The sequence below is a fragment of the Panthera leo genome, chromosome B3 (assembly GCF_018350215.1).
Source record: "Panthera leo isolate Ple1 chromosome B3, P.leo_Ple1_pat1.1, whole genome shotgun sequence".
Lineage (NCBI taxonomy): Eukaryota > Metazoa > Chordata > Mammalia > Carnivora > Felidae > Panthera > Panthera leo.
Window position 1 is genome coordinate 47,601,550 of NC_056684.1, and position 18,767 is coordinate 47,620,316.

Here is an 18,767-nt window from a genome sequence, read left to right on the forward strand (position 1 = left end):
TAGCTTTTTATCATCTATAGGAGCAGCCCAGCCTCTGTAGCCTGGTGAGGAGTCCTTGACCAGCTTTCTTGCTTTATCTCCCCTTGCCCTTCTATTTGCACACATTTTGAAAGTAAACCAAATCCTGGTACCAAATCCAAACCTGGTTTAGTAAACAAAATGAAACAAAACAAAATGTTACCAAATGTTGTGAATTTCCACATGTAGTCTTCTCTACATAGACCAGTCTTTTCCTTCCCTTTCCCCCAATTTAGCGCTTGACAAACTCCCACTCACTCATTAACATAGCTTAGACATCACTCTCTCAATGAGGTCTCCTTCCTTTCCATCCTGTAGGTTGTGCTCTGCCTTTTGTACCTGCTCTTATGATTCTGGGTGGTGGTGATTCACTTTCATGTCTACCTGCATTCTCCTTGTAATCGTCAGCACCCATCCCTTACTTAGTTTGGACCCCTGAGTGTCTAGTAAGAGCCTGGCACACAACAGGTCCTCCATAAAATTTTATTGAAATGAATTGGGTTGCATTGAACTAAGTAAGAGTATAGAGAAGACTTGAAGTAGCTGAAGATCCTAGCTGAACCCCAGGTTTTATGTCCATGTTGACAAGGGGAAAAAGTTGTTAGAGAAGGGGGAGATGACATGAGCAATACCCAAGGGAGGAGAATGAGCCAGGTGAAAGCTAGAGACTGTGGATGATCATATCTGCCTAGAGTAGAGGCTGTAGAGTGGAGAGTGTTAGGAAATAAAATCAGAAAGGCCAGGATGGCCATGTTATGGAAGACTTTGAATGTGAAGCAAAGGAGGTGAAACATGATGGAATAAGTACTGCAATTTGAGAAAAGAAAATTTTAGAAATATCCCAAGTATCTGTTTAGAAGAGGAGCTTTATCCCTCTTGCAACCTCTTTTGGCATTTACATTATTACTACTAGTATGTCAGTGGTCCCAACTGACCTAGAGTCATCTGAGCATAATAGTCTGGTAGTTTGAAGCAGAGTGTGATGTGTTGGGAGTCAGAAGTCTGGAGTTGAATTTCTGCTCTGGTCTAATTTGTTACCTGATAGGGTGAAATCACTTCACCTCTCTAATCCTGTGTTCTCATCTGTAAAATGAAGGCAGAAGGTGGATAACACAATTCATGAGGTCCCTTTGATCTCTAGGAGTCTATATGTAACAAAATAACTAATTCTTAGCTACTTTATTAATCTGTTTTTGCCCCTTAGTTTTATTTGTTTATTTACCTGTTTACTGGGTTTTAGAGTTGCTTTATTAGACAGGTCTCTGACAGTCCCACAATCTGCTCTGCTGAGACCAGCCTCTGAGGTCCTAACCATTGTGTCACACCTAGAAAACCCTGCCCAAGCTTCCACCCTTCCTTAAAAACCCAGCTCCAGCCCAACATATTTCTTGAAGCTTTTCCTAATCTCTCCAAGTCTCTGATATTTATTCCTTGCTTTTGGTGTTTAAATATATTTTGTCTTGAGCTATTCTTTATTTGTATCATATTGTCTTTTCTCTCTCCAATTTCTTTTTAAGCTTCATAAAATAAGGAACTGTTACATGCAATATTTGTTCATCTCCCATACCCCATTTCACCCCAGTACAAAGCTAGGCACAAAATAGATGTTTAGTAAACGTCTTGAAATATTGAATGAATGATGTACAGGAAATATTACTAAAAATAGAAAAAGCTGACCTCAAAAAGGACACCTATAGGGCTTGGAATTGAAATAATGTAGCCTATCAATGATTTCATAGATGGTATTTTGTACCCCATGAAAGACTGATTTAAGATGTGTTGTGTGTGTGTGTATATACACACACACACAAGATGTGGTATATGTATATATACATACACAATGGAATACTACTCGGCAATGAAAAAGAATGAAATCTTGCCCTTTGCAACAATGTGGATGGAATTGGAGGATATTATGCTGAACAAAATAAGTCAGTCAGAGAAAGATATCATATGTTCTCACTCATATGTGGAATTTGAGAAACTTAACAGAAGACCATGGGGGAAGGGAAGGAAAAAATAGTTACAAACTGAGAGGGAATTTAACCATAAGAGACTCTTAAATACAGAGAACAAACTGAGGGTTGAGGGAGGGGAAATGGGTGATGGGCATTGAGGAGGGCACTTTTTGGGATCAGCGCTGGGTATTGTATGTAAGCATTGAATCATGGGAATCTACTCCTGAAGCCAAGAGCACGCCGTATACTCTGTATGTTAGCTAACTTGACAATAAATTACATTTAAAAAAAGATAGGATGATCTGTGAAGTTTCTGGTCTGTGGGCTTGTCTTGAATTAAAGAGTGGGTGGTACCAGGTCCTAGATATTCCAGCCAACTCAAGGAAAAGAGAAAACAGAGAACTGTTTACTGAGTGACTTTGCTGTTGGACAAGTCCCAAGTGCAGCTTGAGAACATCGGGCAGAGTTACCACCCTGCTGCCACAACCTCTGCCAACTTGGATAAGAAGCAGTGAGGTTGACCTGTCTTTTGGCTCTGGAACAAGGCGAGGGAGCACACCAGCAGGCATGGGAAGGAAGAAGTTGTGAAATGAAAGACATGAAAAAGAGATGACTATGAGCCTCTTTCCTCTTTTCTCCTGTTACCCCAAGTCTCTCTCCTGCCTCCTTGACACCTGTAAAGTGGTAAAAACCAGAACCTTGCACTTTGCACCAACTGTGGCATGGGGCTTTGGGGTCTAGCTTGGGGTAACAGAAGACGGTGAAAATCAGTTTTGTTTCTTAAAGTAGTCCTACCATAAAAGGTTTGAAGATCACTACTCTGCTTGGATAATTAGCCTTTAAACAACCCAATGCCTAAACAGCTCAAAGCAAAATATAAGAGGGAGGTTTACTATGTGAAGCAGTTGAGTTCTAGATGGCAGTGTTGAAGCTCTCTTCACTGTAAATTAGCTCATGGAAATAAAACGTGAGGGGTTAGGAACTCCAAATCCTGCCGTTGCTCTCAAATTGCCTCAGGCTGTCTTTCGTAGGAAAGTCCAGAAACTACGGATTCGGATGCACCCCCCGCCCCTTTCTGACATGCTCCAAAGCTGTTAGTGTTTATAACAGAAGAATGGGGCATTACGTTGATTTGTCTTACTGTGTGCAGAAAATGTAGGAATAATTCCCGTGTGTCATCAACCATTTAGTCAGCACTCAGTTCCTTAGCAGAGGAAATGGTAGGATTTATTAGGGAAAGTATCTGTCATACCATATAAATAGATGCACAGTTAAAGCAGATGCAGCAGGCGGAGTATATATTTCTGTGTGACTGATCATAAGGAACTTATTATCAAGAACTCTTTGGAAAAATCAGTCATTTGGTAAGATGGCAAACATAAGGATGCACTTATATTTTTATGCAGTTCCTCCAAACAGTAATTTTGGCTCAAAATGCATTATTGGGGTAGAAATAGTTTTAATTAAAAATGGTTTTGCATTATTTTTTTACTTTTGAGAAAACATGCAAGTGATAAAAGCAGCCCAATTGTAGAAAAAGCTACCTAAAATAGATCACTTTCTCACTGCCGACCCCAGACCCCAGCCTCCTCCCTCTTTAGGGGTCATCACTGTCAATTTATTTGGTATCATTCAGAAATATTCAACACAAACTGATCCCCCCCCCCTTTTTTTTTAGTTTTTACACAAATGGCAGTGTCTTTGTCATAGTCTTTCATGGCTACCTTTTTCCCTTAACAGTATACCTTGGAAATCATTTCTTATCAGTCTTACACATGGCCAGGCTCATTGTTTTTAACAGATTTAACTGATGTTGACATCTTGCCAAAATGGCTTTAGGGTTTTTTATGTTAACATTACGGATACTTTTTTTCCCCTTCTTAAATGTTTATTTTTGAAAGAGAGAGAGAGAGAGAGGGAGAGAGAGAAGGGGAGGGGCAGAGAGAGAGGGGGACAGAGGATCTGAAGCAGGCTCTGTGCTGACAGTAGCCAGCCCACTGTGGGGCTTTAATTCACCAACTGTGAGATCCTGACCTGAGCTGAAGTTGAAGTTGGTCACTGGACTCACTGAGCCACCCACGTGCTCCAACATTACAGATACATTTTAACCATAGCCCCCCCTGCCCAATTCTGTTGCTCTCTGACTAAAAGTAATCACTATCCCCAAATTAGCATGTATCCTTCCTGCCTTGTTTTTTATATATTTAGTGTATTCGTATTTAGTATTTCATTATGTGACTCTGGCACCACAATTTATCAGCAGTTGTGTTTTTGAACATTTAGTTTGTTTGCAGGTGTTTGCTGTTAAGTGCAATTCTAAAATAAGCATTCTCTTTAATGTCTCCCTGGGCACACGTATGTGAATTTTTTAGGATATATACTAACAAGGAGAATTCCTAGGTTGTAAGGTGTGTGCATAGCACCTTCATCTGATATTGCAAAATTATTCTCCAGTGTGGTTTTTGACCATACACATTCACACCAGCCACGTTTAAAAGTTTTCCTTTCCTTTCCTTTCGTTTCCTTCCCTCCCTCCCTCCCTCCCTCTCTCCCTCTCTCTCTCTCTTTCTTTTTCTTTCTTTCTTTCCTTCTTTCTTTCTTTCTTTCTTTCTTTCTTTCTTTCTTTCTTTCTTTCTTTCTTTCCTTCCTTCTTTCTTTTTCTTTCCTCTTTCTTTCGGTTGCTACATTCTTACCAACACTTGGATTTCTCAGACTTCTAAAATGTTGCCAAGCTAATAGGGATGAAATAGTATCTCATCATGGTTTTAATTTTCATTTATTTCTGAAGGTATCTTTTCTTACCTTTTTTGGCTATTTAGTTTCCCTCTTAATAATTAATTATTGAAATGTTTGACAATTTTTCCTTCATATTATTTGTTTTTCCTTATTGATTTATAGGGATTATTTTATATTCTGGATACTATTATCCCATAATGTGTATTATAATTAACTTCTCCCACTCTGTGGCTTGCATTTTTACTATTTACGGTGTCTTCTGTCTAATGCAATTTTTATATTTTAATGTATTCAAATTCTCACTGTTTTCATTTTTGCTTTTGTCATTTTCTTTAGGAAACCTAAAGAAATGTAATGAAGACATTCTCTTAAACTTTCTTTTTAACTTTAAAAATTTCCCGCATACATTTGAATTTTTAATCCACGTGAGCTGTCTTTTTGTTACGGCATGAAATAGAGATCTAAATGCCTACCTTCTCCCGGTATATGTGCTGGTTATGACCAGTTCTCTTGGCACCAAGTGTCTCATGGTCGCTACTCCCTGCTGACATGTAAAGCCATCTCTGTCCCATGCCAAGTTTCCATATATGTATTGGTCAGTATTGACTTATTTTGTTCATTATGCTCCTCTGGCCTTATTTTATATCCTTGACCTAATACCACACTATTTAAATTACTGTGGCCTTATAGTTAGCCTAGTAGGGCAAACCTCCACTCCATAGTTTTCTTGTTCAAAAATTTCTTTGCTACTTTTATCTCTTTTATCTTCCACATGAACTTTACAGTAGGACTATTAAATTCCATGAAGAGTCTTGGGACTCCAATTGGAATTATAATGATTCATAGATCTATTATATATTCATGGGGAGAGCTACTGGATTTACACAATTATATCTTTCAATTCTTCAGTGTCTTATCATTTATCCAGTGCATCTTTTGTGTAAATGTTTCGTAATTTTACCAAATAGGTCTTGCATAAATTTCATTAGATTTTTGCCTAGGTATCTACTGTAAACGAGAGATTTTATATAAATATATATTGTTTTCTCTTACACTCTGAACATGTATTATGTTGAATTCTCCATTTGTTTGAATTATTTACCTACAGATTCTCTTGCATTTTCTATGTAAATAATCCTATGTTCTGCAAATAAGAAAAATTTTCTTTCCTTCTAATTCTTTTTTTTAAGTATCATGCTGGCTAGGACTCTATACAGTGTTTAAGAGAAGCTGTGATAACTGGTACCCTTGTCTTGTTCCTGACTCTAAAGAGTACAATTCTAATGTTTTACCACTAAATATCTTGTGTTCTAGAGGTTTCTGATAGATACATGCGGAAGTGACTGCCGGCTCCCCCAGATTTGGCTCTGTCTTTTTCCTTAAGTAGAATCTTTAAATTTTTTCTGAAGACTTGTCTACCAAGAAAATGCCTGCATTGCCCAGCCTTCAACTACGTGAGGGCACATAACTTAGTTTCTGCCATGGGCATCTAAGTGGAAGTCATATGTGCAAATTTCAGTATGTCCTAAAGGGGAAAGGGTGCCTCTTTTTAGGCACTCTCACCTTTTCTCCTTCCTGCGGCTTGACATGCAGTTGTGATGACTGAATTGGAGCACTGTAGTGGACTTGAAGTGATCTTAGGAATAAAGATCACACAAAACATAATAAAGGAACTTGGCTCTGGGCCACTTAACCAGTCTTACGTGAGAGAGAAGTAAAATGCTATACAGTCTGAAGTTTTCTGCCACTAATAGTCAAGCCCAATCCTTCAACACTCTTCACCAGAGTAATGAGGTTGTAGTCCATTCTCAGTTTGCCAATGTTTTTTCTTTTTTCATAAATTACACTTTTATAAATTGCTCACCTCTATTAATGAGATGAATTACATTGATAGATTTTTCAATCATCCTTGGGATTCTGTTATGATATGCTTTTAGAGGTTGCAGATGTACAGAGATTTTCTTACTTTTCCTAAGGTTTTCAGATGAAAAATTTTAAACTAGAAAAGTTGGCCTGCACAGTGAACTCCCATGCATTAACCATTCAGATTCTACAATTAACATATTATTATATTTGCTTTGTACCTTATCTCTTGTGATGTGTTATATCAGTTAGGTAATATTTTAAAATACTTGTGTTCAAAAGTGAGAATATTTAAATATATAAATATTTTCTTTTCCCATATTGTCTTTGTGCACTTTGGGTATCAAAAATATATTTATGTCATAATATGAAGCAATGATCTCTTCTATCTCTTCATTGAAAAAGTCTGTTTAGTGCAGGAAATAAGTTTTGAACATGTGGTTAAACTCACCTGTGTGGGTAAGTACTTGGTTGGCATGGTGCTTTTTTAATGGTACATTTTTTTTTATTGAAGTATAGTTGACATAAAGTGTTATGTTAGTTTCAGGTGTACAGCATAGTGATTCAACAAATTTATTTGTTATGTATGCTCACCTCATATAGCTACCATCTGTTACCATACAACACTATTACAATACCAGTGACTATATTCTGTATGCTGTACGTTTCATCCTGGTGACTTATTCATTCCATAACTGGAAGCCTGTATCTCCCAGTCTCCTTCACTCATTTTGTCCATCTTCCTATCTCCCCTCTGGCAACCATCAGTTTGTTCTCTTTGTATTGTATTCTTTGTATACTGTTTCTATTTATGGGTCTGTTTCTGCGTTTGTTTGTTTATTCCTTTGTTTTGTTTCTTATATTCCACGTATAAGTGAAATCATATACTATTTGTCTTTCTCTATCTGACGTACTTCACTTAGCATAATACTCTCTAGGTCCATCCATGTTGTTCCAAATGGCATGTTGTCATTCTTCTTTATAGGTGAGTAACATTCCATTGTGTGTGTGTGTGTGTGTGTGTGTGTGTGTGTGTGTGTGTGTATATATATATACACACACACATATATATACATATATATGTATATATACCCCATTTTCTTTATCTGCTCATCTATTAGTGGACACTTGGCTTGCTTCCATATCTTGGCTATTGTAAATAATGCTTAAATGAACATAGGAGTGAATGTATCTTTTTGAATTAATATTTTCATTTTCTTTAGGTAAATACCCAGCAGTAGAATTACTGGATCTTATGGTATTTCTGTTTTTAACGTTTTGAGGCATCTCCATACTGTTTTCCACAATGGCTGCACGAATTTGCATTGCCACTAATAGTGCATGAGGGTTTCTTTTTCTCAACATCCTTGTTAATACTTGTTGTTTCTTGTGTTTTGGATTTCAGCCATTCTGACAGGTATGAGGTGATATCTCATTATGGCTTTGATTGGCATGTCCCTATAATGAATGATGTTGAGCATCTTTTCATGTGTCTATTGGTCGTCTATATGTCTTCTTTGGAGAAATGTCTGACCAGATCCTCTGCCCATTTTAAATCAGATTATTCTTTTTTTGGTGTTGAGTTGTATAAGCTCTTAATATGTTTTGGATATTAACCCCTTATCAGCTATATCATTTGCAAATATCTTCTCCCATTCAGTAGGTTACCCTTTTGTTGATGGTTTCCTTTGCCGTGCAAAAACTTTATTTTAGAGTAATCCCAGTGGTTAATTTTTGCTTTTGCTTCTCTTGCCTGAGGAGACCTATCTTAATGGATACAATTTTTTTTTTTGGATACAATTTTTTAAAATTACAGATTCAGGTGCGCCTGGATGGCTTAATCAGTTAAGCATCCGATTTCAGCCAGGTCATGATCTCACCTTCTTGAGTTCGAGCCCTGCACTAGGCTCTGTGCTGACAGCTCAGAGCCTGGAGCCTGTTTCAGATTCTGTGTCTCCCACTCTCTCTCTGCCCCTCCCCCACTCACATTCTGTTTCTCTCTCTCAAAAATAAATAAACATTACAAATTAAAAAATAAAATAAAATTACAGATTCAATTTATTTAATGGGTATAAATAAATATATAGATTGCCGTTTCTTTTTCAAGTCAATTTTAGTGATTTATCTATCTCTAGAGAACTGTCCATTTCATTAAACTGTCAACTTTACTTGTGTAACGATATTCATTGTATTTTCTAGTCCTTTTAAAAACTTTGACTCTATTTGTAGTCCTGTCCCTTTCTCCTCACTTTTCTCTTTTTCTATCAATCAGAAAAAATTAAAGTTTGTCTATTTTATCAGTCTTTGAAAAAAACTAGTTTTAGGATGTATTGACTCCTTATTGATTTTCCCGTCTTTCATCTTTTTCTGTTCCTTTTGTTATTTTTTCTTTCCTTCTGCATGCTCTGTTCTAATTAACTTTTGAGGCATATGCTTCCTTCTCTTCTATTAATGCATTTAAAGTTCTAAATTTCCTACTAAATACTGCTTAAATTGCACACCACACATTTTAGTACTAGTGTTTTCATTGTCTGGGCAGTGCTAAACATTTGGTAATTTCCATTAATTTTTCTCGCCTTCTTAATAATTATTTAGAAGCTTCTAACATGAATAGGGCAGTGTAACTATTATATTGATTTCTAATTTTACGTCACTGTTATCAGAGAACATGTTTTGGGTCATTGGTACTCATTTGAAATTTGGTTTTTGACATATTATAGTAAATTTTTATATATGTTTCGTGTGCTAGAAAGAATGTGTATTTTAAGTTTTGGGTGTAGGATCACTTATGTTGTTTACATCATCTACAACTATGATTATTGATTTATACACACACACTCTCACACACATTTGAGGTTCCAAATAACTATTTATTCAATGTGAATTATTCTGTTTATCTTTGTATGTTTATATAATGACCCTTTTGCCGTAAAGCTAAAAAGTTGGTACTACTATATTTAATTTCTGTTAATTTTGTTTAAAAGTACATGTTATCCATTTACATAATGACGTCTCCATCATTGTGTTTTAGGCATATCTCTTAATAAGCAGTACATTGTTGCATTTTTAAAAGTCCTTATGATGAAAATTTGTCTTTTAGTAGGCAAGTTCAATATATTAATATTTGTATGTACTTTGATTATTGATCTATTTGGATTTATTTTTACCATATATGTTGTTTTCTATTTACCATCCTTTTTGATTCTTTTTTTATTTCTATTAGGTTAATCTAGTTTTAAATTTTATTTTCCTCTTTCCTCTGTACTGGAACTTTGCTATCTGCCTAGGGTCAGGATTATAATGAAAAAGTCCCATGTGAGAAATTAAAACCCCAAGCTTCTATACTAATTTCCCAAGCTGGGAGGTTGGACTTTTCTATGTCTCTTTTCATATTTAAAGGATCTTCCTCCAAAGACATTACTTGTCCCCAGAATCTGTGTTTCAGGGAGCTCAGAGAGATTCCTTTATGCAGCTTCTGAACTTGAACAGAGAGGGTGGCCAAAAGCCTGGGATGGGCTCAGGGCCAGGACTTCTTTGCCCAAGGCCGGGGGTCAATGTGACAGACAAGGACACCTGAAGAAAACCCTGAACAGGAACTCTTTAGACCATCAAGTGAATCAGAGTGTCAACTCAGACTGAACCCACTATGGTTTTGTTCTCTTTTTATTCTGAAACCTTTTTTCCCCCTTTTGAGCTTAGCTATTTATTAAAAAATTGTTTTTTATTGCATTTTAACCAGCGTTTCTATGTAGGTACCAATCTGCTACACTCTAAAAAGCTGTGGGAGTTAATTTACTTATCTTACAGATTGTTTACAGTTTGCAAGTCTCACCTTCCACCTCAGATCTTTTTGTTTTTATCTATTTTCCTCAGCTTCTGTTTAGCCAACTTATAAGTAGATTCTTTTTTTCCCCCCATCTTACTCACTGGCATTTTGAAGTTCTGAGTGGCTGTTGTTCTGGCCTTTCCTCAAATCTCCTTGTCTCTCAGATTGAGGCAGGGAAGACCTCCCCTGTGCACAAGCTCCTGGATACCATACATCAACAGTCTAGGTAGGAAACCTGAAGTTTCTGGATGTGTGGCCTTTCACTTGTCCACCAATAGTTTCTAAAATGATGGCCCTGACAAATCTCAGCCTTCCTGGCTGCACATGGCGCTGGGTTTTTTGGAAATGTACCCAGCTGGAAGCAGTTGACCTGCCCAGACCTTCCAGCATTGGGCTTTCCAATACAACATGTTGGGGCCCTTATTTCCTATTGCTTCCTTTTGGCTAGGTGGCTCCCTCCAGCCACAGGCATTCCCTGGGCAGCTGTCTGAGTTAACATCTGAGCTTGGCCCTGGCATTACCGCTCATGAGCAAATTCCCCAGTGAGCCCACAGGGCTGTCTTCATTTCTTTTTTAGATATGATTATCTTGGAACAAAGCCAGCCTCATGGGTGTGAAACCTATGCAGTTATCCTGGCCCCTCACTCAGAAAAGCCAGTACTTGCATTAATACCCTGCTACTGCTGTCTTGACATTTTAAAATAGCTTTTCAATACAATTAAAATTTTTTTATTTTGCACTAGGTTCCACAAATTATATACCCTCTCCTTAGGAGAAGCAGAGAACATCACTGATACTTGGAGAAGTGGGTGGGTCTTACTGACTATCCCTTACTGACTAACTGACTTAGGAGTCTAGGGCAACAACTATTAGGAGTAATTGTTTAAAAATGTTTTTTAGATGTAGTGCCATATGCTGCAAAACTTACCTTATGGGAAGCTTCCTTCTAAATAAGGCATTTTAGGACTTCAGGAAAGAAGAAGGGTACAATTCTAGAATAGCTAGATAGAATTTTCTGCAATGATGTTAATGTTCTATATCTTTGCTGTCCAATATAGTGGCCATTAGCCACATATGACTACTGAGAACTTGAAATGTGGCTAGTATGAGGAGCTGAATTTCTAAATTTTAATTAATTTTAATTATTTTACATGTAAAGTTAAATAGCCACATGGGACTACTGGCTATTACACTGGACAGTGTAGCAATGAAACAAAGTAGTTTCTGACCTTTGATACTTTGATTATATTTTGCATCGATTCTTTTTTGTTCAGAAAAGATCTTTTTAATTCATATTTAAGGTTTATCCAGAACTAGTTGGGGGAACTCAAATCACAGGTTTTTTTTCTCTTTAGTATAGAGAAGATATCCTTTCTACCTATGAAAGTTAAGCCATGAGGCTCTTTTCTATAGCCTACAAGGGAAACAATACCTGGACGAATGAATTGCCTAAAGACTTCACCTTCCAGTTCTAAAGGATTATGGAAGAACTAAGGAAGACGAAGAAGAGGCAAGGTCAAAAGCCAGAGTCTTGGCAAGGAATTATGGCGAGGAGGTGTAGTGGGAGGTGAGTTGATAGATGAGCTTGAGCCATCCCTCCTGGGTCCACATGACCTGGTGTACAAGTGACCCAGCAAGTTCCGCGTGTTCAGAGAACATAGTAGTACATCAGAGGGCTGTGGTCAAAGCCAAAAGGTAGCTGAATAGGAACTTCAAAAAGGCCAGAACTACAAATTTCAGAGATAGGTAGTACTTCATCTCAGAAAGCCACACCAGAAAAACTATACTTTAGTGGTCACCAGTCCAAGAAACAGAAAATCCAGCCACCCCACTATTCACCAGTGAAGATCCAGATAATGCTATCTCTGCTGCTATCGGTCCACACAGATGCTATTTTGAAGGACACAAAGAGATGAAGAGAAAATTTGAAAGATTTAATATTTTACTTAAAGAAACAAAAGAGAGAATTCACATGAAGGGGTTATTTGAATTATTGAACTGAACTAATAAATTGAGCTGAATGGGATAAATTTAGGGTTCTTTTTCCCAGTTCCCTGTGGATGAGCAGGTGTATTGTAGAGAAATAAAGAAGCTGCATTTTCTTTATACATCTAAGTGCAGAGTGAATGAATTTGTGACTCTGCTACAAATATGTCTGCCTTCCTGCCAAGCCAGTTGTGGGCAGCAATTCTATTTACAAGCTTTAGCAGAAGTGGAATATGTGGCAGGAAGTGTGGTGGGGATGCTAACCTGCTGTATTGAGCTTAAGAGCTAGCATTATGAGAGAATTGGCAACTTTACTCATAGATAGACGTCCTTTCTTCAAAGGCATGAGCAACTTCCCATGGGCAGTTCATTGGGGCTTATGCAGAAGGCAGTTTTTCTTTTATCACCTACCTGGACATGGAGGAGGTTGTAGATACTTTAGTGTACCTGTCCAAGAGCTTTGAGATCAATGGGAGAGACACCGTCTGTCAGATTATGGTGTCATTTTGCCTTAGTCATCTTCTAATGCCAAATGAATCACATCTGGAATCAAGGAGGCAAGATCTACTTGGGCAATATCCTAATTACTCATCTGAATCTAACATCCTATCCGTCTCTTGTGTATACTGTTGTGTGTAGTCCCTCTGTGGGCTACAACTCCACCTGCAGGCCAACTCCAAAAAATACACATTCAAGAAAATGGAGGAATATCTGGGTTGTATTCTGTACAGCCAAGACATCTGCATTGTGCTTCAAGTATTCATGGTCCCAGAGTAAAAACCCACATGGTTCATTAAATATATTTAGCAATTCCTGGAATTTATTACAAAATTCATTACACATTTCTTCTCCTTGGCTGTTAGAATAGCTGACACTTTGAAAAGGGAAGGAGGTTTTTTGTTTTTGTTTTTTGTTTTTTTTCCTGCTCAGAGTCAGATGCAGCTTTCCAATAAGACTTGCTTCATTTTTCCAACCTTCCACTAACCCACCTGACTCAGTCCAACCCGTATGAATATTTCCAACCATTGAGATGGGAAACATTAGATCCCAAGAGGCCCCACCCCTGATGCCTCCTCTACCCCTTGGGTTTCCTTCTCTGGGAAATTGACTTTTGGAAAAATTCAATTGATCATCCTCTTTGGGAACAAAAGTCACTTGTCATAGAGACTGTAGTGGCTAAGATGAGTGCAGGGACTCCTTTGCATTAGTGTCATCTTTTTTAAGCACTTTGGGTTTACCATTTCATACCCAATCCTGGAAACCATAGAACCATGAGTGAAAACTACAGCACCAATCCTGGCAGTCATGTGGCTGGGAATCCTGAGGACATCCAGCCCTAGCCATTAGGCACAGATAAGGGCCCACACAATTGGATTTTTATGATATGTGGGTGTAAGAGGAATAAAATGGTTAAGAATGGGTTTTAAGTTTACATTCTGAGGTACTGGGTTTTCTTAGTCCATTCAGGATGCTATAAAGTACCACAGGCTGAGTATCTTTATACAACAAGAATGTATTGGTCACAGATCAGGAGGCTGGAAGTCTGAGATCATGGTGCCAGCATGGTCGCCTTCTGGTCAGGGCTTTCTAACTGGTTCATAGCCAGCACCTCCTTGCTGTGTCCTCACGTGGTGGTAAGGGTTAAGGATCTCTCTGGATCTCTTTTATAAAGGCACTAATCCCATCCATGGTGTTCTTAAGCACTTTCTAAAGGCCCTACCAACCACTATCATCACTTTTGGGTGTTAGGATTTGACATATGAGTTTTGGGGGGACACATCCAGACCATAGCATGGATGAATGGCAAAGCCAGTAGCTGCAGTGAGAAAATTATTGGAGAAACATGTTGGGGAGATAAGATCAAGTTCTATTTAAAAAATGTTCAACTTGAAATTCTAATTAGACACCTAATGGAAATGTCAAGTAGGAGGCATGATATGATTGTTAAGTCTGGAGCTCAAGGGAGATGTCAGGACTGGAGAATATATAGATCTGGGAATTATTGAGAAGGAGATAGAAATGAAAGCCATGGGGCTGGATAAGATCTTCTCCAAAGTGAGTGAGTATATTTAAAGAAGAGAAGAGGTTTAGACAAATTTAAAAATCAAGAATAAGTGGAAGGAGCCAGCAGACTAAGAAGAAGCCAAGCAGGAATGTAGGAGGAAGGCTGAGAGAGTGTGTTGACCCAGAAGCCAAGCGGTTTACTGAGTCAAATGCTGCTGAGAGGTCCAGTGAGAGAAGGACTGGGAATGGTTCAGAGGATTTAGAGAGATGGAGGTCATTGGTGATCCTGAGAAGGGCTTCAGTGGAGTTGTAGGGAAGAAAACGATCAGAGAAGACTGAAAAGAGACTATGAAGTGAGGAAGTGGAGACATTGAGCATTGATCACTGCTTTTAGGAATGGTGATATAAGTAGCTCTGCACACAGGAGGGGGTAGATGGAGAAGGGCATAGATTCAGGGGAGGATAGATTTATTTTAAGGTGGGAGCTATTCTGGCATTTTTATATGAAGATAGGAATGTTCTAATAGAGGAAATGTGGAAATGCTAGACAGAGTGGATTATGGAAAGAGCAAAGCCTTTGAATAGGTTAGAGGGGCTCCAGGGCTTAAGTGGTGAAGTCTAAGAGAACTTACACTCCAGGAAAGTTCTGTCATAAAGGAAAGAGGCAAAAATTAGTAACTGTGATGATGTGAAATTGTCATAGCTGTCTTCTGGTTGCTCCTTTCTGAGTAAAAAGAGAGATGAAGTCTCCTTCCACCAGCTCCACTAGTCCATCTCACTGAGACCCTGCTTCCAACCCAGAACTCTGTCTTACCCTGACAACTGAGTTGGAGGAACTCAAGAATCTGCTGAAAGTTTCTGGGTTCCCAGCAGTCCCAGAGCCAGCTGTGCTACTTTGTCTTTGAGAAGGGGTGCAAGTTAGAGAATCAAACACATGAAATACCCTTGCTCAGACTCAGAACCCTGAACATGTGAGTCTATTTAGCCACGCACACTGGACAACGCAGTCTAGTGGAGTGCCAAGTGGAAGAAGAGCAAGTCCTGGTTAAAATGTCCACTGCCATCAGGCAGCTACCTTATTTTAGTTTCTACCGTATACTCTGTTTCTAACCTCCTTGTTTTCGGTGTTCTCCCCTGTTTGTCTCTTATTTAGATACTGTGGCATTAAAAGTGTTGAAATGTTAAATGTTTATTTATTTTTGAAGGAGAGAGAGAGAGAGACAGAGCATGAGTGGGGGAGGGGCAGAGAGAGAGGGAGACACAGAATCTGAAGCAGGCTCCAGGCTCTGAGCTGTCAGCACACAGCCTGATGCGGGGCTCGAACTCACCAACCGTGAGATCATGACCTGAGCCAAAGTCGGACACTTAACCGACTAAACCACCCAGGCACCCCTAAAAGTGGTTTTTAATTCAGCCTCTCCCTAAGTTGCTTCCTCTTGAATCTCTTCCCCTTTAGCTCCAGTGAGCCTCAGACAAGTCCCAGGGTCCCAGCTACCACATCCCCTCCCAGCTTTCCCAGCCCCCTCTTGTTAGGGAGAAAGGTCCTCACATAAATGGGAAAACATGTAAAACGGATTTGGAAAGGATAAACTAATGTCACCCTAAGGTATTTTTGACTAATCGGAGCAAAATAGCAAAAGCAGAGCTTTCTGAGCAAGATTTTGCTATCATCTAATCTTCTTTATCCATCTCTTAGCACCCCCCATCTCTCAAAGTCTTCTAAAGGAACAACACACCCTTTGGAAAAATGAGTGAAAGTACAGATAAATTAGGGGTTGGAGATAATGAGGGTAAAGAAGGTTGCTTCCCCATAGAATACCACACACATGTACACACACTTTGGATATCACACATGCAACTACAGTTACTGCAGCTTACAGGCGAATGAGTAGCAAATTTGAATGTCTTTTTTTCTGGTAAGAATTTTGCAGCAAAACATAAATATATTAATTTAAAAAGAAAACATGCACAATTGTACACAACTATGTTAATTTCTTTAGCCAAACTTTTGTGGAGAGGTGTTTGGACTTTTATTTATTTATTTTAAACTTTAATTTATTTATTTTGAGAGAGACAGACAGTGTGAGCAGGGAAGAGGCAGAGAGAGAGAGAGAATCCCAAGCAGGCCTGACATGGGGCTCGAACTCACAAAACTACGAGATTATGACCTGAACCGAAATCAGGAGTCAGACGCTTAACTGAGCTACCCAGGTGCCCCTGGGCTTTTATTTGAAATAAAGTATCTATGTATACATACTTCTAACTAAATAGGAGTCAGGGTGAATATTTATTTTCCTACATAATATGTGACTAAACAAATAAAGCTCTTTTTTTTTTTTTAACACTCCTTATATTGAAAGCCAAACATCTAATTTGTCATGTGCCATCACTCAAAATGATTTTGGAACTTCTTTTTGTAACTTCAGAGCTCTTTAAACACACAGGGTGATCAACCATCTCAGTTTGTCTGGGACTGAAGAGTTTCCCAGGATGTGGGACTTTGAATTTTAAACGTGAGACAGCTTTGGATTAACTTTCCTGGGTTACCTGGAACCGAGGGAGATTTCAGTCCTAAAACTGGGTGAGTGCCAGGCAAAATGGGTTGAGTTTGGTCACCCTATTTGTAAACACAAGAAACGCCAGCTTATTGTTTTATAGTTGTAACCCTATTACTCAGTTTGATCCCCTCTTTATTTTTAAAGACTTGGCCCTCAGTATCTTTTGGCTATTGCAAAATTTCTTCACTGCAAGCAAACAAACCTTTTCTTCCTTCCTTTCCATTCTTACCTTTCCATATCTGGGTCACTGTAAGTAAAAGTATGTATATTAGTGGTGGACTTGACAGACTCTCTCTCTGACCATAGTTTAGTCAGACTTCTCTGAGTCTTCTTCTCTATTAGGTCTCCACCTTGGCCCCATTCTGTCTTTGGCCTGTCTCTCCCAGTTTTAACAAGAATCCTATTAAGCTGGTTTAGTAAGAATCCCCTTACCCCTGATATCTCCTCTTAGTAATTTCCATCCACTGACCCCCTCACTCTGCCTATTGGCTATAAATCCCCTGCTGTCTTTGCTGTAATCTCTCTCCTACTACAGTGATCTTATTGCAATTGTCCTAAATAATGTCTTCCTTGCCATTTTAATAAGTGCCGGAATATTTTTTTCTTTAACAGTTATGGTGCCATGACTTGGACGGGATCGAATTCATCATTGGACCCCTGGAACCTCTCATCCAGGACCCCAAGTGTGTGCTTTTGAAGACTTTATTTCACTCCTGACTGATTAGAGATCTACTGGTGAGTCTAACTCCTGGGCCAGTGCTCTGGATGACAGGCTGTTAAAGCATGGTTAAGGGCAGGTTTTGATTCTTAAGATTCAGCATATACTCGCTGAGGCTAGGTTAGAGTTCCACGATCCTTTGGTTGAAAAGTACCTGTTAAGCAAGTATCTTTCTGGATGGATGTCTTCTTGGATCTTTCTGAGTAGGGATTTACTCCCTGACTCTTAAGTGGCAAATTCCTGACTCTTTTGGAGGCCTCTACTCTAGAAACTGTGTTAGAGTCCCAGGCAAATGGAAGCTGGGTTAGAGTCCCAGCCTTCTTTGTTAGCAAGGTACCATGAATTAAGAACAAGGGAGGATCTCAGTAGAATGAAAACCCCTTCTCATACCCCTTTTGACTATATGCTCCACTACCATGGTACTAACTCTCTACTTCCTTTCTTGTTGGAATAATTTTACTAGAGATAATTGGGAACCTCAGTGACTCCCCCAAACTGGTTCCTCTAAGACTTCTCTCAGCATTATTTCTGTTTCTCCTTTTTCCTTTTAGCACCTTCAGTCTTTGAATCCATTGATATGACTGTTGTCAAGCCCCTACCTCCTCCATCTCTCTGTCCACCCCTGCAAGACTTTCTCTTTCCCATTCCAGCCCCTCAGTTTCTTACAGTCGCTTGAATTTTGGGTTCCCCAACCCACAATGAAGGCTCTCAAGAGACTCTGGGACCACCAAAGAAAGTACATGTAGGGCAAAACAAAATCTTAAAATGTTCCTCCATAAATCTTGGTGAAAAGCATTAACCATCAATTAAGCAGGTAACCTTAACTTGTTCCATCTGTCAGAAACACAATTTGGGATAAAAATATAAAGTGGAGCAAAAACAAGAGCCAATTATTTTGTAGAAACCAGTGAGTTTTTATTGCTATGTTTACCTGACTCGTGGCAACAATTTTAGAATGAAAGCGACAGGGTCTCTCTTTGCATCTGTCTGTATGTTTATATAGTTATGTTTGTATATTTGTGTTATGTATATGTGATATTTTCTATCTCTCGTTGGTATTGCCAAAAAATTTATAAAATCTTGTGAAGGAGATTCTTAAA

The 18,767-nt window shown here is 38.7% G+C and overlaps 1 long non-coding RNA gene across 1 annotated transcript in view; it reads left to right on the forward strand.

Annotated features, from left to right (window-relative positions):
• Positions 1-18,767, forward strand: part of LOC122221182 — a 118,760-nt gene that overhangs the window by 60,516 nt on the left and 39,477 nt on the right. The window contains exon 2 of the long non-coding RNA XR_006203121.1: positions 17,562-17,684. This is a non-coding gene — a long non-coding RNA (uncharacterized LOC122221182). The remainder of the gene's footprint in view (positions 1-17,561; positions 17,685-18,767) is intronic.